We start from the raw sequence: 21,966 nt of genomic DNA, 5'->3' as shown, positions 1-21,966 counted from the left end.
ACTTTTGCCTCTAGATAGCTACCCCAAAAATGAGTCTTACAAAAAGGAAGAGTTTCATGGTGCGGAATCCAGACATACATGATTGTGAGAACCGGGGTAAGGGATGGGGGGAGCTATTAATTTGTGTGGTCTTTTGATAACAAATTTAACTGTACAAGGTGAAGCCCAAGAAGGGCAGACAATACGTTAAGTTCAAATCTGACTGTATACAAATATATTTTGTGCATGGTCCTGAGTTTACTGTACTTTCCTGGTTCCCTGTAGGCTCTGTGGAGCTTCTCACTGTCCTTAATCCATTAGCAGCAGCCCTTTAGTGATGAAGAATGGGGAGGCCCGAGAAGAGAGTACCAGGAGAGCTGCTGAAGGTCTTTCACGTAAAAGCAGCTGGACTTTTGGACCCAGATGATCACTCTAAGACAAAGGCTCATCAAGGTTTCTGTTAACTAAGGTTTACCGTAAATTTATTTAAAAAAAAAAAAAAAAAAAGACATACTGCTATATCTCAAAGTGCCCCATTTGTTGGTGGATCATATAAAATTAAGACAAGGAAGTATTAAATCCCTCACTTTCAGCTCAGCTTTTTAAGAAAGAAGCTACTTTAGTATAAAACATGTTATATATACTGAATATTTTCAGGTTAAAGATGATCAAAAGATGCATTTAACATCAATGTTACGTTGATAAGCCATGAATACATTAAACTGAAACATCTGATTTTATAAGGGTCATTGTAGATTTACGCAATGCTTGTTAATGATCATCATAAAATGTTCCAGGGTTACAGAGAAGGTGGTATAACATATTCCAGGGGTTTGGCTTGTGGAGACATTTCTTTAAATGTCACTGTTAAGATTCACGTGGAAGTCCTATTGTCTACAAACATGTAGTCTATATTTTTACTGTAATAGATTGTCATTTACAGATTAATGAATTTTTAATCTTTATATTCTATAAAACCAATTACATTCTAGATTTTTTGATAACACATTACAGTGAATAAAAAAATATTTTCCTAAGTTTTAAATCTAATACTTAATTCTCCTGCTAGTTTCTTCAATGTTTTTGGTTCCCAGACCATTCAATAAACATGATAAATGGAGCTTTAAAAAAAAATAAAAGATAAGAAAGTAGGGTCTTTTAAACTTCTATTCATACTGTTGAAAGTCAGATCTTTCATTCTTCAGAAGCCTTTGGATATTATTACATGTAGGATGTGTACAGGTGCAGATAAAACCTAATGAGATGCAATATGCAGGCCTTATTTTCAGGATAGCAGAATTATAAAACAAAGCAAAGAACAGTTCTGTTCTGTCAAAGGATCTAAATAATGGATCTATGGTAGCAAAATGCACTTTTGATATTTCCATCTCTAGGCTGCCACTATCCTTTTCTTTCATTATACATTCCTGCTCCTCAAGGCTTAGGACTACTTCCAGACAAGTTTTAGTTACCTCTGAAGAAGGTAATCCTGTTTGATAGAGTAGAAACAAAAATGTGTGATGTTTTCACGGGAAGGGAAAAAGATAGTCTGCTCCTTCTGTGTTAGGGACTAGCTAGCTAATTCTTAAAATCAGTTGATCACAGTGTTAAGGGGGCTATAATAAGCAGCATCATTCTGAAATAAGATATTTCAGATGGCATCAAATATAAGCCCATTGCTTAGACAGCACAACAAATAGAGTTACCTCTTCGCCAGATCCCACAGCTTTGAATACTTTTGCAGCAAGGTATTAATTGCAGCTCACCTTGGATCACGTGCTATGTACCTTGAAGTAACAGATGAAGAATTCAATGCTCAGAGCTTATAGAGCCTAAATTAGAGACTTCGAGTAAGAAAGCCAGCACCAGTCCTGACAGCTTCTCCAGGAATACCAGGGGCACAGGGAACTCCTGATGGATAACTCTGAACAATGAAACTACCTTGTCCTCAGGAAAGAACAGTTCTGAAAATTAAATATGAATCTCACTCCGCTCCAAGATAGGATGCTAGAAAACAGTATGAAATCCTGTCCCAACTATCATCTGTTGCAACCTACCAAATTAATAGCCCAGTTTTCATGGCCTTTAGTCTGACCAGGATTGCACTCAGCTACACTGAGGGCTGAAAATTTGACAAATTGCTTCCTGAGTATGGGGTTTTGAACTTCCATAGGCATAGCTGAGAGCAGCCTCGGCAAGAAATAAAGTCAAATTGCTGAGGGGCTTGATGAGCTGCACAGCAGAGGTCCACTGCAATCCCAAATTAGCGTTGTATCACAGGAAATCTTCCAAACTGCATCGCTGACGGAGCCGCTTGGTGTGCTGCGTGCATTGCAAAGCCTCCCTGCTAACATCAGGGAGCTAGCCCACAACGCCGGTACTAGCTGTTTGAAAACTTGGATACATCTGGAAAAGTTGTACCAACTTTCTGGATGACCCTAAATTCAACCTTGTAATAAAATGCAGCAGAAAAGAGTAGTACCCAGGCAGCCTGCAGCCTCCCCTTGCTGGCAGCCAGCCCGCCTGCGCTCCCAGCTCTGCCTCCCCCCGCTGGAGCCGCGCTTTGGAGTGGGCGCCAGGGGAGGAACGGTGCTTGGCTGGGTTCAGCTCCTTCTTGTAGCCAAGACAAGCCCTCAGAAAAATAACGTTATGATGTTGTTGATATGGAAGTCCATGCTGTTTACAGATGCACGTGTTTAATAGCCACTCAAAAAAACCCACAACGTTCTATCAAAATGTATTACTCTGTTTCAACAGGAAAAAAAAAACAACCCAAAACTAACACTTTCTTTTTTAGGGCCTTTTTTTTTCTCTCACAGAGTGGAAGGGCAGAAAGGACATTGTGTATCTCATTGTAAAATGCAAACAATTTCTAAAGATTGCTTAGCTTTTTTCCTTATTATATTTACTTTTTCCATCTCCAGACTTAGACTATAATATAATGTATATAACATATACATTATAGAAAATAATAGAATGTATTTTCCCCCCCATCCATCAAAAGACTTTGGCTACACAAAATTCAAGCAGTATGATAAATGTTTAAATTGTGACATGAAGTATACTGGGCTTTTTCAGTAATTATACTTCTAGCAAGATATTAATTTTTAATTTTTATTCATGGAATACTTTGTTACATACCTACATACAGGTGATAACTCCAAGCTGTATGTCCACCTTGAAAGGAAAATAAATGATATTTGAAACAATTTTACCTTGCTTATAAGGCACCACCTCAGGGAAAAAAAATATGTTCATGTGGACGCCATAGTTACAGGAACAAGTTTGAATCCTTAATAAAGAAAACAAATGAGTAAGTGCAAGTCACTTTGTAGCTTTGCATACTCTGTAGCCTTTCTCTTCTAACGCCCAAAATAAGGTCTCCATTTCAATATTCAATTTTCCATAAGCAAAAAAAATCTATTATTCTAGTCGTGCACTGAATTTTACCTAGACACCGGATATGACAAGGATTTGGGGATTTTATTTTGCTAGTTTCCTCAGGTGCATAAGAATCTAATCTAAAGCTGACTAGCATTTTTCCACACATCTGCATTGAGTCCACTAAGAGGATTAATACCAGATACCAAGAAATAGGTTTTAAACATTTTTTTAAGAAATAGGTATAGAATTATTTTGACATGGTTGGGAAATTAGAAATACATGGTAGTATTTGATACTACCTCTCCCTTTTAACAGGAATGAAACAGTTATATTTAGCTCAGTTCAGACTTATACCCAGAAATTTAAATTCTATTGCCCAGCAAACATGACTTTTTGACACAGGGATAAATGTTATTTCTTACATGAGGATATCTTCATCTTATCAAAGAGAACAGATATAGCAGCGTCTCGCTTCCTCTTTCTTTCAGGCATTTATCAGTAGGAAAAAGCCTATTCACCTGCAGCGGCAGGAAAAAAAGGTGCCCTGATTTACACAATACAAAGTAAATTATCGGTCTTTGCTATATCAAATAATGCTCCACTTCTTTTCTTATCCAGCTAGGATCACTGGTGTTATGACTGGCAGTCAGTGCTTTTCTGTTAGATCAGTGAGTTGAAATGCTCAGTACCTTTTTATTTTCCCCAGTGAGCAGATTTGATCAGTGCCGCAGGGCTTAAACATTTGGAAGAGAAGTTGGAATTGCTTCAAGAGAAGTGAGAAAGGGACCATGCTCCTAGTAATTTATTCTTTAGGTTTAGCACATTTAACTGAAAAGAAACATTATTTGTAGATTCTTGACCCCATTTTCTAGGTACGTTGCTTATGGTCTGCATATTCAGAATATTACTTACTACTGCTTCAGCTTCTGATCTCCCCAACTCCAGCACTTTGTCTGATCCTGCAGTACTCAACACCAGAAAAGGGGTCAGTTCCTCCACCAGCTCCTGACACAGAGGTCTCAGTTACCCGAGTTGCTGGATGGAGTGGTGTTGACCAAAGAAGCCATCGACTTTTTTCATGATATCACTCGAACAGCTCCATTTCCCTTAATGCTCAGACAGCACGGTGTTTGTGGTGGAACATGGGAGGAAATTCACTCGTGGCTGTAAACGAGAAGCAAATAGCCTTTGTGCTATTAGCTCAAACTACGTATAACTGCATTTAACCTCAAGCAAGGATTTGTTTGAATACCACAGGAAGTCACAGTGATTACCAGCAGGTTTGCCTTTTGTGCCTGTGCACGTAATCCCGCAGAAGACACCAACTCACTTCTCCAGCGTTTGTGGTCTAGAAAGCAAACCCAGAACAGCAAGCAGCTCTGAGTAGTTGTTAAATACAGAAAAGACAGGGGGCGTGAGGTCTGAGGCACAATACCCACCAGCCAAGGGGTACATTTTTTTTCTCCTGTCTCCCATCCCTCACTTGTGCACAGCTCTGAAAGACTGATGTCACTCAAACTGCATATACAGAGGAATGGAAAAGGTACTGACCAAGTCCACATCCTTCAGTTTCTGACCTAAGATTTAGGGCCTGCCAAGCAGCTCGTGGACATCTGCACTGTAAAATCCTTCCATCCCTCCACATGGAAACTGCTGCAGGGACAAGGCAGGATAGAGTAAATTGGAGTCAGTGTTATCAAGGCTAAGTGCCGGGTCCTGCACTTGGGTCACAACAACCCCATGCAACGCTACAGGCTGGGGGAGGAGTGGCTGGAGAGCTGCCTGGCAGAAAAGGACCTGGGGGTGTTGGTTGACAACCGCCTGAACATGAGCCAGCAGCGTGCTCAGGTGGCCGAGAGGCCCAATGGCATCCTGGCTTGTATCAGGAATAGTGTGGCCAGCAGGACCAGGGAGGTGATAGTGCCCCTGTACTCGGCACTGGTGAGGCCGCACCTCGAGTACTGTGTTCAGTTTTGGGCCCCTCACTACAAGAAGGACATCGAGGTGCTGGAGCGTGCCCAAAGGAGGTCAGCGAAGTTGGTGAAGGGTCTAGAGCACAAGTCTTAGGAGGAGCGGCTGAGGGAGCTGGGGTTGTTTAGCCTGGAGAAGAGGAGGCTGAGGGGAGACCTTATTGCTCTCTACAGCTACCTGAAAGGAGGTTGTAGTGAGGTGGGGGTCAGTCTCTTCTGCCAAGTAACAAGCGATAGGACGAGACGAAATGGCCTCAAGCTGTGCCAGGGGAGGTTTAGGTTGGATATTAGGAAAAACTTCTTCACCGAGAGGGTGGTCAAGCATTGGACCAGGCTGCCCAGGGAAGTGGTTGAGTCTCTGTCCCTGGAGTTATTTAAAAGACAGGTAGATGTGGTGCTTGAGGACATGGTTTAGTGGTGGACTTGGCAGTGATAGGTTAACGGTTGGACTTGATGATCTTAAGGGTCTTTTCTAACCTTAACGATTCTATGACTCTATGATCACCTGGGGACAACGGGGCAAAAGTGAAGCTGAACAACATTTTGATGAACGCAGAAGGAATGGTAGATCCTGACTGTACCAGAGATCGCAATATTGGCTGCTCTGCACTGTACAGGTTTTGCTGGCAGAGACCCCACAATTTACAGTCACACAAAACGCACTTTTAAATGATAGGATTTTCACAATAGTTAGAACTTGCTGAGAGAATTTGCATTTTAAAAGGCTAACCCTAGTCCTCCCACCCCCAATTATTCACATTTTAGAAAATTTATCCGTACTTAATAAGTTCTCTTCCTTTTTGCACTTACACTACTTGTTGTATCCAAACTGGTAGCGATTTTGAAAGCAGATAGGTGAATAATGAAATGTTCCCATAGGCAAAATCTACATTTTGATAAAACATGACAAGTCTAATATCAGAGCACCACCAGTGTGTCAGACATGATGTACATGTAATAAAAAGCAGTTTAAATCCAAACATTTTAAAAAGTAGATAAATTACTATTATTATTATTTCTTTGGTGTGGAACTGGGGCAAATGGATTCCATCATGTTAACGGCTGACAGGCATCCAATATCTCCTGAGTCCCAGTGTATCTCTCTTTTTGGTTTGGTAATTAGGCCTTTGCTAAGATGATAAAAAATGTATTCATGAAACCAGAAAAGGCAGCTAACACATTATCTCTGTATTAAAGATTTGTAACTGTGGTAACAGGACGGTTAGCTTCTTTGATTTCATTTAACAATGTCAAGTCAGTCATCAAGGCTGCAGTCTGACAAATGAGTTTTAGGTTCTCCTTTGAGAGGAAAACTGGGTGAAAACAGTTTTAGTCTTGTAATATCTTTGTTAAGTCAGTACCCAGATGGAAGAATTGTACAGTTAAGAGTTCCAAACCCCATAAAGCAGCAATCCTTATATTTTTACAAATGCTGACCAACGACGTCTCCTCAGGCTGTCACTAACATTTGCGATAATAATTTAAACAGGAAAAGCAATTCCCACAGTGAACTGTCAGCCATCATCATCACTCTTTCCTCAAGATACTTGAACACAAGGGGAAAACAACAACTAAACAACAATAGAAACAATACAAAGTATTTGATTTTGCTACTAAATGTTTTTGTGCCAAACCAATTTCTTTCTTAAGCTGAGAAGGAAGCTACATAAAGTTTTACTGCTGCCAGTCATACACGTTTTTGAATGTCAGCACTGCAGATGAACCAGCATAAGCCGCTTTAGAGCTGGAAACCAGGATATAGGAAGGAAAAGAAAAACTCAACATAAAGAAATAGGCCATTACAGTTTACAGCACTTAGGATTAACTGTGATACCAAGAGTTTAAAACGCAGCTTGTGTAAATCCTGTTTTCTGCTAAAGGGATACTGATACTGCAAATAGATATTTATAGGCAACATTTTCCTAGGTGTGATTTTTTTTTTCCTAAAAAGCATAATTAATACCAGCTTAATTAACATAACACACAAGGAAAGCCAACTCAGGCCAATTCCACACGCCCCATTCTGTGGACACGCAGCTCTGTGTGTCAAAGTTGGCACTCTGGATTTCCAGGCTGCTTAGAGTTATCTCTGTTTGGATTTGTTTTTTTTTGTTTTTTTTTTTTTTTTTTTTTTTTTTGTTTTTTTTTTGTTTTTTTTGTTTTTTTTTGTTTGGGAATTTTGTTTGTTTGGGTTTTTTTTAAGTTTTTTGCAAAGCCAAGTGCTTTCATTTAAGCATTGGTGCACATAACGGTAGATCATACAGCAGCAATGAAGTGTTAGTAGTCCTTGAACACTCCCCTCCCTCCAGTACGTTTCCTGGACAAGCAAGGAACGTGCGTGGGTGGGATTCACTGGCCAAATTCCTCTATAGAGCTGACGTTGCTGCGCTGCTACAAAACTGGAATCACATAAAGGGGTTATGCTAGGGCACCTGGGGCCTTGAATTAAAATCTCCCCTTTTAAAAGGTGCATAAAATAAAAAAGCTGGTAAGCAGCAGCCCATTGCCATGGTGAACAGGGTATCTTTAGCTCGAGGAGAGGAGTCCCCTCCGTTCCCTTTGCCCATCCTCTGGAGCCCCTGCTCCCCAGCCCCACCTCTGTCCTAGCACAGCAAAGAATATCTGACAGCACCCAGGCCCACATCTGCTTTTGTTTACAATATTTTAGTCTTTTGGATACCAGCATTAGTTTTGAATTCACTATTACGAAAATATAATACCCTTTAACTTTACTATTCTTGATTAGGCACCCTAGGCTTGTCAGGGAGCTGCTGATAAAGGAAAACCTGTAAATGGGGTTGTTTCTGATTTTGCTGTGATATACACAGGCACTCGCTTGTTTTATAAGCCTGAGGACAAATAGTGCAATACCTAAACGCATAACCAGGCTAAGAACAGAATGTTAATAAAAACAAATAAAGTCCGAGCTAATGTGTTTCATAACAGACTCATCTGATAAAAACATACTGAGGACACTGAGGATTTCATTAATTAATAAGATAATTAAGAATTTGTAAAGGTAGAAGGGCCACTATATCTGCAAGAGTTTATAAGGTGAATTTACAGGTCAATTAAGAATGAGAATCAAGGAAACAACACCAGGCACTGCTCCTCACACAGAGAGCTGGGGGATTTGGGGAGGTTTGCAAGCTGGGAAGAGGAAAACATAATAAAAGGAAAATGGAGAAGATTTATATCAGACATAAACCCTATTTACTATTAAGACCTAGCCACCAATGTTGGGTACAGTAAACTCTTATCTCATACAGAGTACCTTGGATGTGTAATAATTACACATGAAGAAATTGCTCATCAAAGCAGTGACCTCACGCTCAGGCCAGGACCATTCCTTAGAAACCCTGAGCACAGCTTTCAGGAGATTCATATTTAGTCCCATTATTTCTTAAATCAAATTTGTCAGATCTGTTACTCACAGCCCAGGAGATATTTCTCTCTGGTTGCTGTATCATGTGGTATTATAAATTCTATTTGCCATCCAGTCCCTGATTCAATTGTTTAATGTAATTGAGCTGCTTGGTTGCCACTGATCAAGGAGATGCGCTCTGTTCTTAACCACATCTCACTGCCAGCAGGGCAAAAGCAGGATACAGCCACCGTGCCTGCACAAGGACAGGTCCTGATGGGAGCTCCTGGCCAAAGACTGCAGTTTCTCTTCCAGCTGCAGCAGGTTGGCGGTGTGCTGCCGGAGGGGACCGCACCAGCTGGAGGCACACTGGGAGCCAGCCCTGCCAAGACACACGCTGCTCCTCCTGCATTGCTGTGGGAGGAGGCTTAGTACCCCCGCAGCCCCCCGACCTGGGAAACGGCCACTCTCTCCTGCTGGAGACGGGAGGTCCAACCCCCTGGACTTGCAGCCTCTGCAAGTTGGATGGGATGAGTTGGCCTTCAAGGCTACGCAGGCAGGCTTTGCAGGTTTCTGGAACCAATAGGCTCCTTAGGCGGGTCTCCAAAATTGAGGTAAAAGCCTTTTTCACACTGGTATTTACAATTATTCTATATGGTTCTCTTTCAAAGATCTTTCCCAGAATTTCAAAGCATGTGATTTCTGCATAAGTGGATCTATATTAGCATTAATCAGTATTTTCTATGGCTTTAGACCTAGAACACATTTTACACCATTTACTAGTTATTTTCTCTGAGTTGATAATATAAAATACTTGCTGGTAGAGCTGCGTACAGTTACTCTGGACTCATCTGACACAAGCTTTAATGACCTGATCCAAAGGCTAACCTTTATTTCATCAGGCTTTGAATGAAGCCCTGTGGTTTTAATGCTTCACTGTAGTGTTGGAACTCTAAACCCTCCTACATCAGCCAAGACTGCGGTTAAGATGATGTTGCTTTATAAACAACAGACTGAACTATTTACAAAATTTAATTTCCAGGACACTGTGGGAGGAAAGAGGAGTCTGATCGCTTTTGTACAGGTTATTTTTTTTTTTACTTCATCTGCTATGATAGATCTCCTTCAGGAAAGGCTTCTATTTTAGTGTTTTTACAGGTAAGTGATTTAGAGTAAAAAGTTCACCAAGAAAGTTAACATATATTTGTAGTAATAAATATATACGGTGCCTAGCACATCAATGCTGCATGATGCATTTTCCATCTCTGCAGATTTTCTTAAAACATTTTTCCTTCTTAATCATCTTCTATCAGTGATACTCCTGAAGTGGAAGATAAGAGAGCATTATAGCTTGAACAGATCAGCAGTACATTAGATAACCGTGACTGCACCAAGTAAATGTTTATTTTGTAATGAAGATCCATCATACTTTTTCCACTGATCACATGTTTGTAAAGGCCATATTAGATTTCACAGCTAGTTGAAAGCATTCATTTACTTTTGATAGAAATATTTTATTCTCCTTGTGTCCTCCTCCGCCCCCTGCTCGTTTTGTTCCCATGACACCCTCGCTCTTTCCTTCAGCTCATTTGCAGGGATTCATCTCGGTCAGACTCTTCCTCTTCCCAAGTTCCACAATCATTCAACCTTCCCTGACATCAGGGCCAGTAGCCTCACCCAGGGTGGTGAGAGTTGAACTACAACACTGTGTTCCCTGTAACTGTGTTCCCTGTTCCCCAGTACTGGCAAAAGAGAACCGAGCAAAAGACTAAAAGAATTGAGACAAATCATTTTATGAGACTGCTTATAAAAACAAGTTAATATGAAGTCAGGTCACACATAGGCTTTTTCTTCTTTTTCCCCCCAGTCATATAATCAGACCTCTCTACGATAACAGTCCCCCAGCTGGCGTGCGTATGGAAGTCACATGCATATACCCATTAGAGGAGATAAGTTTTCTGTTGAAAAAACAAAAATCAAGACAAAATGCCTAGTCCCGCTGGTTCCAACCACTGCAGCTAAATGCAAACTTTTAGCTTACTGAATTTTTTGTGGATCACATACACGCTCTTTATTTACGTATCATGCTTACTGGCATGTTTAATGTCAACATATCAGTCGGTGTTTTTTGCTCTTACTGAACAAAGCCTTTCCCAAAAGACACACCCAATCTGTTTACAGAGGCACATCTCTCTACATTCCCAAGCCCTAGCTTTTGTGTCTCTCGTCCTTACCTTTTTGCCCGGAATCTTTCACGTTATTTCCTCATGCACTGCTTGCAGTTATTCAGCAAAGCAAGAAGAAAATTCACCAGTTCAAGCTTTCCTCAGCAGCAAGCACAGTACCACTTCACATTGAATGTGTTTTTAACAATGTGAGTACTGGTCTGGTATCACGATGAATAACATATGAGCATCTAGGTGGATGAAGGACATAAATAAGAACATGTCTTGCAGATCATCAAAAGGAAAAAAAAAATCTCTTTAATTTTCTATTAGGCTGCATTAGGAAAGGAATCAAACCGTGGGACTGTATTGACTTTGCTGGGATAATAGCCACAGCACTGTGTCAAGAAGTATGAAATACATTGTACACCACTAATTCTTGTTGGGGTTTCACTTTTCTGGGAGTTTGTATTAGATGATACTATTATATATCAGGCCCTTGATAGCCTGCAGCAATAAAGGCAGAGATAAAACTGTTCCTGATAGGGAACCATGTAATTCATTTATTTACAAAATTGTTGATTTGAGTAATCATAGAATCATAGAATCATTAATGAGCCCATTTTCAGATAGCGTGCCTTATTTGACTGGTAGACAGGGAGAATGATATTGCGATGGAAAAGAAGTGGGAGAGGATAGACTTTTCCTCTATCCCAAAATTTTCGAGTAGATGAAGCCTGCTTATCAAGAGCTCCAAAAGTTGCCCTTAGAGTTTATTACGTGGCCATACTTCACAAACTTTTACTGCCAACACTGACATACTGTCCAAAGCAAATAAACAGCCCTTCATAGATAAATGAGAGTTCTTGCACAGAAATCCTTCAGACTTGACCCAGCCTCTAAGGAAGTCTTGGCACTCTGGTACATATTCCCCAGCTTTTTGAAAGCCTCAGGTTTTCATTCAAGGAACACGATTGATCATAGAATCATAGAATCGTTAAGGTTGGAAAAGACCCTTAAGATCATTGAGTCCAACCGTTAACCTAGCACTGCCAAGTCCACCACTAAACCATGTCCTCAAGCACCACATCTACCCGTCTTGTAAATACCTCCAGGGATGGAGACTCAACCACTTCCCTGGGCAGCCTGGTCCAATGCTTGACCACCCTCTCGGTGAAGAAGTTTTTCCTAATATCTAACCTAAACCTCCCCTGGCGCAGCTTGAGGCCATTTCGTCTCGTCCTATCGCTTGTTACTTGGCAGAAGAGACCGACCCCCACCTCACTACAACCTCCTTTCAGGTAGCTGTAGAGAGCAATAAGGTCTCCCCTCAGCCTCCTCTTCTCCAGACTAAACAACCCCAGCTCCCTCAGCCGCTCCTCCTAAGGCTTGTTCTCTAGACCCCTCACCAACTTCGTTGCCCTTCTTTGGACGCGCTCCAGCACCTCGATGTCCTTCTTGTAGTGAGGGGCCCAAAACTGAACACAGTACTCGAGGTGCGGCCTCACCAGTGCCGAGTACAGGGGCACTATCACCTCCCTGGTCCTGCTGGCCACACTATTCCTGATACAAGCCAGGATGCCATTGGCCCTCTTGGCCACCTGAGCACACTGCTGGCTCATGTTCAGGCAGCTGTCAACCAACACCCCCAGGTCCTTTTCCGCCAGGCAGCTCTCCAGCCACTCCTCCCCCAGCCTGTAGCGTTGCATGGGGTTGTTGTGACCCAAGTGCAGGACCCAGCACTGAGCCTTGTTGAATCTCATGCAGTTGGCCCCGGCCCAACGATCCAGCCTGTCCAGGTCCCTGTGTAGGGCCTTCCTACCCTCCAGCAGATCGACACTTCCACCCAACTTGGTGTCATCTGCAAACTTTCTGAGGGTGCACTCAATCCCTTCATCCAGATCATCAATGAAGATATTGAACAGGACCGGCCCCAACACTGAGCCCTGGGGAACACCACTCGTGACCGGCCGCCAACTGGATTTGACTCCTTTCACCACCACTCTCTGGGCTTGGCCATTCATCCAGTTTTTAACCCAGGACAGAGTGCACTTATCCAAGCCATGAGCAGCCAGCTTCTCCAGGAGAATGCTGTGGGAGACAGTGTCAAAGGCCTTTTAAAGTCCAAGTAGACAACATCCACTAAGGAGGTCACCTTGTCATAGAAGGAGACCAGGTTACTGAAGCAGGACCTCCTTTTCGTAAACCCATGCTGGCTGAACCTGATCCCCTGGTTGTCCCACACGTGCCGCGTAATGGCACTCAAGATGATCTGCTCCATGACCTTCCCCAGCACCGAGGTCAGGCTGACAGGCCTGTAGTTCCCCGGATCCTCCTTCCGACCCTTCTTGTAGAGGGGGCGTCACATTTGCTAACTTCCAGTCATCTAGGACCTCCCTGGTTGACCAGGACTGCTGGTAAATGATGGAGGGTGGCTTGGCAAGCTCCTCTGCCAGCTCCCTCAGTATTCTCAGGTAGATCCCATCTGGCCCCATAGACTTGTGAGCATTCAGGTGGAGGAGCAGGTCGGTGACAGCCACCTCTTCGACAGCTAGGGCTTCATTCCGCATCCTATCTCCATCTCCCAGCTCAGGGGCCTGAAAACCCTGAGGATGACCAGTCTGACTATTAAAGACTGAGGCAAAGAAGGCATTAAGTACCACAGCTTTCGCCTCATCCTTTGTGGCAATGTTTCCTTCCACATCCAACAAAGGACAGAGATTCTCCCTGGACCTCCTTTTGTCACTGATACATTTGTAAAAACATTTTTTGTTATCTTTAATAGCGGTGGCCAGTTTAGGTTCTGGCTGGGCCTTCTCCTTTCTAATCTTCTCCCTGTGTAACCTCACAACATCCTTGCAGTCCTCCCGAGTCACCTGCCCCTTCTTCCAAAGGCGGTAAGCTCTCCCTTTTTTCCTGAGTTCCAGCCAAAGTTCTCTGTTCAGCCAGGCCGGTCTTCTCCCCCACCTGCTCAACTTATGGCACATGGGGACGGCCTGCTCCTGCGCCTTTGAGACCTCCTTCTCGAATAACATCCAGCCTTCCTGGACTCCTTTGCCCTTCAGGACTGCCTCCCAAGGGACTCTGTTAACCAGACTCCTAAACAATCCAAAGTCTGCCCTTCTAAAGTTCAGGGTAGCGGTTTTGCTGACCCACTTCCTTACCTCTCCAAGAATTAAAAACTATCATTTCATGGTCACTGAGCCCAAGACAGCCTCGGACCACCACATTGCCCACCAGGCCTTCTCTGTTCGTAAACAGCAGGCCCAGCAGGGCACCTCCCCTGGTTAGCCCGCTTACCAGCTGCATCAGGAAGTTATCTTCCACACGCTCCAGGAACCTCTGAGATTGTTTCCTCTCTACTGTGTTGTATTTCCAGCAGATATCTGGTAAGTTGAAGTCTCCCAGGAGAACAAGGGCTAAAGATTGTGAGACTTCAGCCAACCGCTTGTAGAATACTTCATCTGTTTCCTCATCCTGGTTGGGTGGTCTATAACAGACTCCCACCAGGATATCTGCCTTATTAGCCTTCCCTCTAATCTTTACCCATAGGCACTCAACCTTATCATTACCTTCATAGAGCTCTAGACAATTAAAACACTCTCTAATGTACAAGGCTACCCCACCACCTCTCCTTCCTTGCCTATCCCCTCTAAAGAGCTTGTAGCCATCGATTGCAGCACTCCAGTTGTGTGAGTCATCCCACCATGTTTCCGTGATGGCAACCACATCACAGTTTTCCTTCCATGCAATGGCTTCTAGCTCCTCCTGCTTATTGCCCATGCTCTGTGCATTGGTGTAAATGCACTTCAGTTAGGCTATTGATCTCTTCTCCAACACAGGCATGCTGCCCCTAGGTTCATCCCTAGCAAGCCTGGTTTTATCCCCTTCCCGCTTTGAATCTAGTTTAAAGCTCTCTCAACTAGGCCAGATAACTCCTGGGCCAGGATCCTTTTCCCCCTTTGCGACAGGTGAACCCCATCTGTCTCCAGCAGGCCTGGTGCCATGTAAACTGCCCCATGATCGAAAAACCCAAAATTCGACTGCTGGCACCAGCCTCTGAGCCACATGTTAATGAGATGGGTCTTCCTGTTCCTTTCCATATGCCTCCTGGCTACTGATGGAATGGAGGAAAACACTACCTGCGCTCCTGATCCTTCAAGTAATTGCCCCAGTTCTCTAAAGTCCCTTTTGATTGTCTTTGTGCCTCTATCAGCTACCTCATCACTACCAACCTGGACAACCAATAGTGGATAATAATCCGATGATTTTACCAGCCTAGGGAGCTTCCTAGTGATATCTCTTTATCCTTGCCCCAGGGTGGCAGCAGACTTCCCTGTGGGATGGGTCCAGTCGGCATATCGGGCCTTCTGTTGCCCTCAGATGGGAGTCACCTATGACAATTACCCTTCTTTTTTTCTTACTAATGGTCATTGTAATGCGTGGGGCTGACTGATTCTCTCTAGTCAACCCCTTGGATGGATCACTGTCCGTATCTTCATCCTCCTGGCCCTTGAGTTCCAGAGCCTCATACCTATTGTGTAGGGGCACCTGGGGTGGGGCGAGGTCGACCGGGAGAGGATTCGCCTGCTGCACTGAGCAGGGATCTGTTTCCATCCTCCTCCTTCTCTTAGGTCCCCTCCTTCTGCCTGCTGGCAAGAGGGTAGGGGAGCCTCTCCTTCTCTTGATGCTTCCATCTGGCATGCTCATCTCGGGGATGGTAGGGAGTGGCTCCACCAGTCTATCTCCCTCTCGCACTCCCTGATACTCCTCAGTCTTGCTACTTCTTCTTTCAGCTCTGCCACCATGCTGAGCAGATCCTCCACCTGCTCGCACCTCACGCAGGTGTTGTCTCGGCAGCCCTCCATGACCAGAGCAAGGCTCTGGCACTCCCTGCAGCCAGAGACCTGGGTGGTTGCATGTTTTAATGGGAGCTCCATCTGCATCGCCACATCCCTTCTGGCGATGGCTTTTGTCCGAGTGGAAACCATGGCTAGGTCTCTTCTGGGAGGGCGTAGACCACAAGGAGAGCTTGCCAGCTGCCTGCTCACTCTGCCTGTGCGAACTGCCGCGCCACGCCCTTTCTGACGTGCCACGCCCTGTTTGCCTGTCCTGGTCACCCCGTTCCTGGTCCTCGCGCTCCCTAGGGGCCCATTTAAATCTCCACGGTTGCCCCAGCAATGCCCAAGCCCCATCTGCCTCGCTCGTGAGAGCAGCCAGTTTTTCTTTGGCATGAGGGCCCCGCCAGGCTCTTTATCGGGTTCTCCGGCACAGGAAACCCCCTTTTCCACCCCAAACCAGCGCCCAGTCACAGGACTTACCGCTTCTGCCGCCGCGTGCCTCGCCGACTGATAACTTGCTTGTCTTGGCTTCCACTAAACTTGTTTGTTTTATCTGAGCTGTTGCATTTTCAGAGCATTGGTATGATGCTGCTCTAGCATGGTAGACTCAGTTAAATGAAAATGTTTCAGAAGCAAATATTTATCAAATCAAAACTGTTCCAAACTCTAAGGAGTTTAAAACGCATATCTAGTTCTTGATTTAAATACTAACATTTTAAAAATTACCTTGAATCACAAACACTAAGGGCTTGTCTAACCCTAGCCTTATTTTCAAGGGAAACTTATGGTTCCAGGTGTGGTGTTGCTGCCCTGACTGGTGCTGGGCGACGCTGAAGGATAGAGAAAGCATCGCTTGTGGCTCTTACTGAGTTCCCAAGTGCTCTGAGCCTTAATCTACAACTACATGAAACTAGAGATAGAAGATAAGCTAAAATAAATAAATAAACAATTTTTTTTAGAAATCATCTTTTTCACTCCTATCCTATACACTCAACAAACTATCCTATATAATAGCCAAAATATCTCCCCTGAATTTGCAAAGCAAAAAGAATTTTTCTTTTTTAAATAAAACAGTATTTTGACACTTTGGGTTCTTCATGACACCCAGAAGTCATTAAAAAAATGCTCAACACTTTCATTTGAATTCTAGAAAAGTGTGAAGCATAAGAGGGATTTGTAGCAGTGATCATTATTTTGATCCCAGGCTGCATTTCTTATTTTGGTGCTGACTGGTACGTAGGGGCATTATTACTAAAGACAGCTTCCCAAAATTATTTCTGAGAGCAAAATATAACTCTTCATGGGTCTAAAAATAACACACAGATAACATAATAATAGTCATTAGCCTTGTCCAAAAATTCCCCAAGTTTCTGCAAGCAATCCATAAACAGCTAAGAAAAGACTTACAAAGCAATATGGGACCTTGACACATACTCTGAGACATTTTCTTTCCCTGAATGTGCTAATCTGAAACAAAAACAACAAACGTCCAGGGTCACTTCTAGGTAGAAACAAGCATTTCTAGAGACAGCAGTGGCTGCCAACAGTAGGTTGCAGGGTTTTGTTGTTGTATGTTGGGGTTTTTTTAATACAAAAAAATCAGTAATGTAAATAGAGAGCTTACCTGATGTTGTTGGCACAGACCAAAAAAGTCCCTCAAATTAATATCTTAAAGTGGAAAAGCATATCAGGCTGACAAGTCCAGTTGAAATTACTTAGAGGAAGAATTTTCCCTCAATACTCACCCAGTTGCTAGAATAAAAACATTATTAGACATACTATGACTGGCCTGTAGAAACCTAAAGATGGAAAACGCGTGGTGCGTGCTTCCCGGTTTTCCAGCCATGTGTACCCCAAGTACAACTTTCCTTGTAAGCGGTGGAGGAGAGGATGCCTCAGCCCTGGGATGGCTGTTGAGGCAGCACAGCTCTCACGGTGCCACCCTGTGGCTCTTAGTTCTGTGTTTTTCCATAACACAATTTTATTTTTTTGTATGCTAAGCCTAATCCATCAACCTTTACCAGAAAGTACTCCTACTTTAGATAAACAACAAGCAGAGTTAACAAGGTCACTCAAGTAAATGGGGACTTTCCTCCCAATTAAGATTTTATATGAGAACTCAGGAGTTCTCGTCAACGTTTTTTATTACATAGTTGTTTGAGGATTAAACATGGGAGGTGCTAGGTTCTTTAGAAATAAGAGCACACAAAGTACTCACTTACCTTTAAGCATTTGAGCAGTCTCCATGCTTATCTGCTTGCCAATATCCAGATTTTAGGAGCTATTCTGTGCCAGAGCCCTTGTAACAAGTAGTACACAGAACTGAACTTGCAGCCTGTGCAAGCACTGAATTTGGATCTATACAAGATTGCCTAACTTATTTATTCCTTGCTGAATAAGGATGTTAAGTGAAGGAGACTTAATCCATGCAATACAGTAAATTTATTTCAAAACCAAGACTGACAAAACAGCCATGTAAGTATCAGTGCTGCATGGCTCCACAGCTGATCCCAGGACTCCATACTGGAAGCACAGTCCATCAACTTGAACTTCACTGCGTGCCTTTTCAATAATCAGTGAGACCTGAGGTTCATTAGATTCAATAGTCCTGTGTACATTAATACAGAAGGTTTAATATGAAATCTGTAGCTTTCAAGTAGGTCTGCTGGGTATCAAGGCAGATGAGGTCAGGACTCTAATTCCTGCAGGAATGCTGTAAACTATGTTTATGCTCCTTTGCCAGAAGAGAATGAAAGTGAGAATAGGGGCGAGAAGTTTTTGCAAAGAGAGACTAGAGAATAAGACCTAATTGTGAACTGAGATGAATTTTCAATGGCAATCTAGGAGATAAACAACAACATGAGGTTACCCGCAGGTCTCCTTTTCACAGTGGCAAGAATTCACTTTTGTTTGGGATAAAGGAGTGAACACACTTTGGGGGCAAGTCACTGGGCACACATCAGTCTCTGTCCTTCTGACCTTTCTTTTGTAAAAGGTTAGTGGGCTTTTGTAAGCATAATACTAACAAGTACAGAATGAGAGCAGAAAGTTGTATCTGGCCTGGGCTGTCTCACTGCAAAAAGTAGGTATTAGTCTCTTAAAAATTGTTTTGTTGACTTCATTTAGAAGAAGTAATAAAATGCTGACAAATCATGAATAAATGGTTGTCTCATGGCAGGTGCTAATAGAGTACTTCAATAATGATTTCGCATTAAGGAAGCTATTCCTAAGAGGGATCGAGTTTAGAAAAACATCTAGGATTCCAGGAGAAAAAACAAAAACAAAAAAAACCCCACACAAATCTCCTTTCACAGGATATGGGATAATTTCCCCTAAGGAACTAAAGTTTTTTGCCCCCTAAGGGAGCCATTCTTAGGGAAGAAAAACCACATTTAAATACCTAAATTTGGCCTTTGAATTAAACTAGCATGTATCATTCTAATGTAGAACATACCATTCTAATTGAAAAGAAATCAATACAACTAAGAAGAGAGTCAGGAGGAGGAAATTGCATATTTTTTTTTTCCCAAGCACGAACCACTTAGACAACTCCATTAGAAAATGTGTATTTTGGATCATTTCTAGGTTTGTCTAATCCTAAAACAAACAAGCCAATTGTCCCGATCCAATGTCGGGAGAGGTTTCGATACGATCCCAAGGACGAGATTAAGACGCAAACGAGGTCAAATGCCGTACAACCTTTTGACTTTATTTTGGCGAACGAAGGGGTGAAGACCGGGTAGGGAGATGGGGGGAAAAAAAAGGAAAAAAAAAAAAGAGAGAGAGGAAAAGAGAGAAAAATAGAAAGAGCGTGCTCAGGTGGGTGAGAAGAGAGCCACGTAGGGGAACTAGCTACCGCCACTCCGAGTCCGGCGTTGACCCATCGATCAAAGGTCCAGTCGGTCCAGCCTCTGTGTCCGCAGGAGCAGCTTCCAAGGAGGTGCACGGTGAAGGACGAGAAGAGAAAAAGAGAGGACCTCAAAAGGCACACGCGGTCCTTTTATAGGGCCACGCACATGCACAGAGCAGGTCTGCGCACATGCAGTTTGCGCTTCTGCTTTTCGTGCCCTGGTCTCTGCGCAGGAGTGCGTGCAGTCCATGGTCCCGCCTTTCGTGTCCTGGTCTCTGCATGGGCTGTGGTGGTTTCGTCGGGGGCTGGATGTCGGACCCAGAAGATGGCGGTAGAACGGCAATGTCGAGACAATTCTGGTTAGTCCTCGACACCAATTGAAACAAAAAGATTTTTTTTCAATACACACATCAAAGTCTACAACAAGAAGTACTTTTGCATCCACCAAATTATTAGATGACCAAAAGATCTCAGGACTTACAGAGATGCTGTATTGCCACTCTCTTACAAAAAGTGGTTGACCTTCCCACGGACAAACCAGCTCCTTTCCAGGTAGTGGTGTCATCTGGGTTTGTGGCACTACAACAGAGGGTTTCCATCCCTCTGCCCCAGGACAGCACATAGTGATGGACCATGATGACGTGACATGGAGGAAAAGTTATTTTACCCATAGAAACCTTCCAAATTTCTAGGGACCCCACCGCAAAGCAATCTCTTTTAGACACAGCACTTCCTCTGTGTCTGCAGAAGGTGGGGAATGTCCTGGGGCTCAGGCTTCTCCTCTGTTCACCTGTGGAAGCTGGAGAGATGTTCCACGTGCAAAAAATAGGTCATGGGCTGACCAGAAGAGCTCACTTTGTGGTAGACTGGATTCTGTCCATGTGTCTACCAGATCTCATAAAATATCAGTGACCAATAATTCAGCTGTACGTTGCAGTTAATAAAGATAACCCAGCATCATGTGGCAAAGATTTAATATCAGACAAAGAAAATAAAATCTTCCAGTTAGGGTAGAAATCAATTAGAGGTTAAAGCTGTGTTGATCTTTAATCAGCATCCCGGGTACAGCTTGTGATGCGTGGAAAGCTAAACGTTGTAACAATGAACTGTTGCTGCCATCTACTGAACACAAGAATTATGTACTACACAGCTTTACAATTTGGCTAGTGATTAAGTGTGAAACTACTTGCTTGGCTGGATTAAGAAAAATTTCTGTTTCATTAGAACAATCATGTTTGTTTCTAGAAGGTGTTCAGGACATGAATCTGCTTTAGAGAGTATCTGCCCCCCTTTGGGGAATACTGAATTCTCCTTTGGAGAGCCATGCCTAGCCTGTGGGGGAATTGTGAAAGGTGAGATTTGTAAAGAGCATATGTAGCTCCCATAATGTAAACCACATTGCTATTAATAAGAAAAAGTTACTAGTTAGAGCTGCAGGTTTTAAAAATCTTAGTACACATTAGCTTTCCTTTAGTAATATCACACAGAACTCCATCATCCTTGCTGAGGATAAATACCTGCCCTCATATGGCAGCTGTGGTTTAGACGAAGGAGCTTCCAGTTGAAAAAGTGCTGGCATCGGCACTGAATTTCTACCAGGATGTTGAAGCGTGGGATCAAGGTCAAGCAGGCTGCTGCAAAGTTCTAGCCAGCAAGACCTATCCCAGCCCCAGTGCTTTGTTTTATCCAGGGACTGAACCTGCTCCTGTATGTCCCAGAAGCTGCTGCTGAGTATAAACAGAGGCATTCAAACATACTCATACAGGTGTGCAAGCATTACACTTAAAAAAAAAAAAAGTTGTACTAACACACTAAACAGCAAGAGTCACTAAGTGCAAGAAATACAGTACTATTGTCTGGTTGCAATATATTAAAAAAATGCATTTATTGCTTACCTACAAGGTGTACATATATATGTGTGTGTGTATATATATACGTGGACACTCAGCCAAATTCAGCCCTGCAGGTAAATAAGACCCTATTTTGTATTAACTTCAATGGTGGTTGGACACATTTGCGTCAAAGATATATCTTTGACTTGTTAAGGGTCACAAGAAGGCTGGAAATTGCAGAGGAGGAGTGGCAGATAGCAGGGGAGCCTGCTGCTCTCACCTGGCGCTGCATTCCGCCGGGCGTTCAGACACACACAACTCAATGACAGTGCAAGGACGTGGTTTTGCATGAGACCCAAGACTGTGGGCTACAATAGTAGCCACTTCTGTTTAAAATAGCAGAGAGATTTAAAGAGATAAATTAATATAAAAGTCTGTCTCTCTTTCTCAATTTGCATTAGAGTAAGTCAGGAGTGAAAGGACTGAATTTACTAGAATGACACCAACGTGAAACTAGTGAGAATAGCAAATTGGCAGTGAGCTGTATTCTTCTGCAAAACTGCAAATTTCCACACGAGGGA

This window comes from Platalea leucorodia (assembly GCF_965183815.1).
Source record: "Platalea leucorodia genome assembly, chromosome: 8".
In the NCBI taxonomy this organism is placed as follows: Eukaryota; Metazoa; Chordata; class Aves; order Pelecaniformes; family Threskiornithidae; genus Platalea; species Platalea leucorodia.
This window is presented reverse-complemented; position numbering follows the sequence as displayed.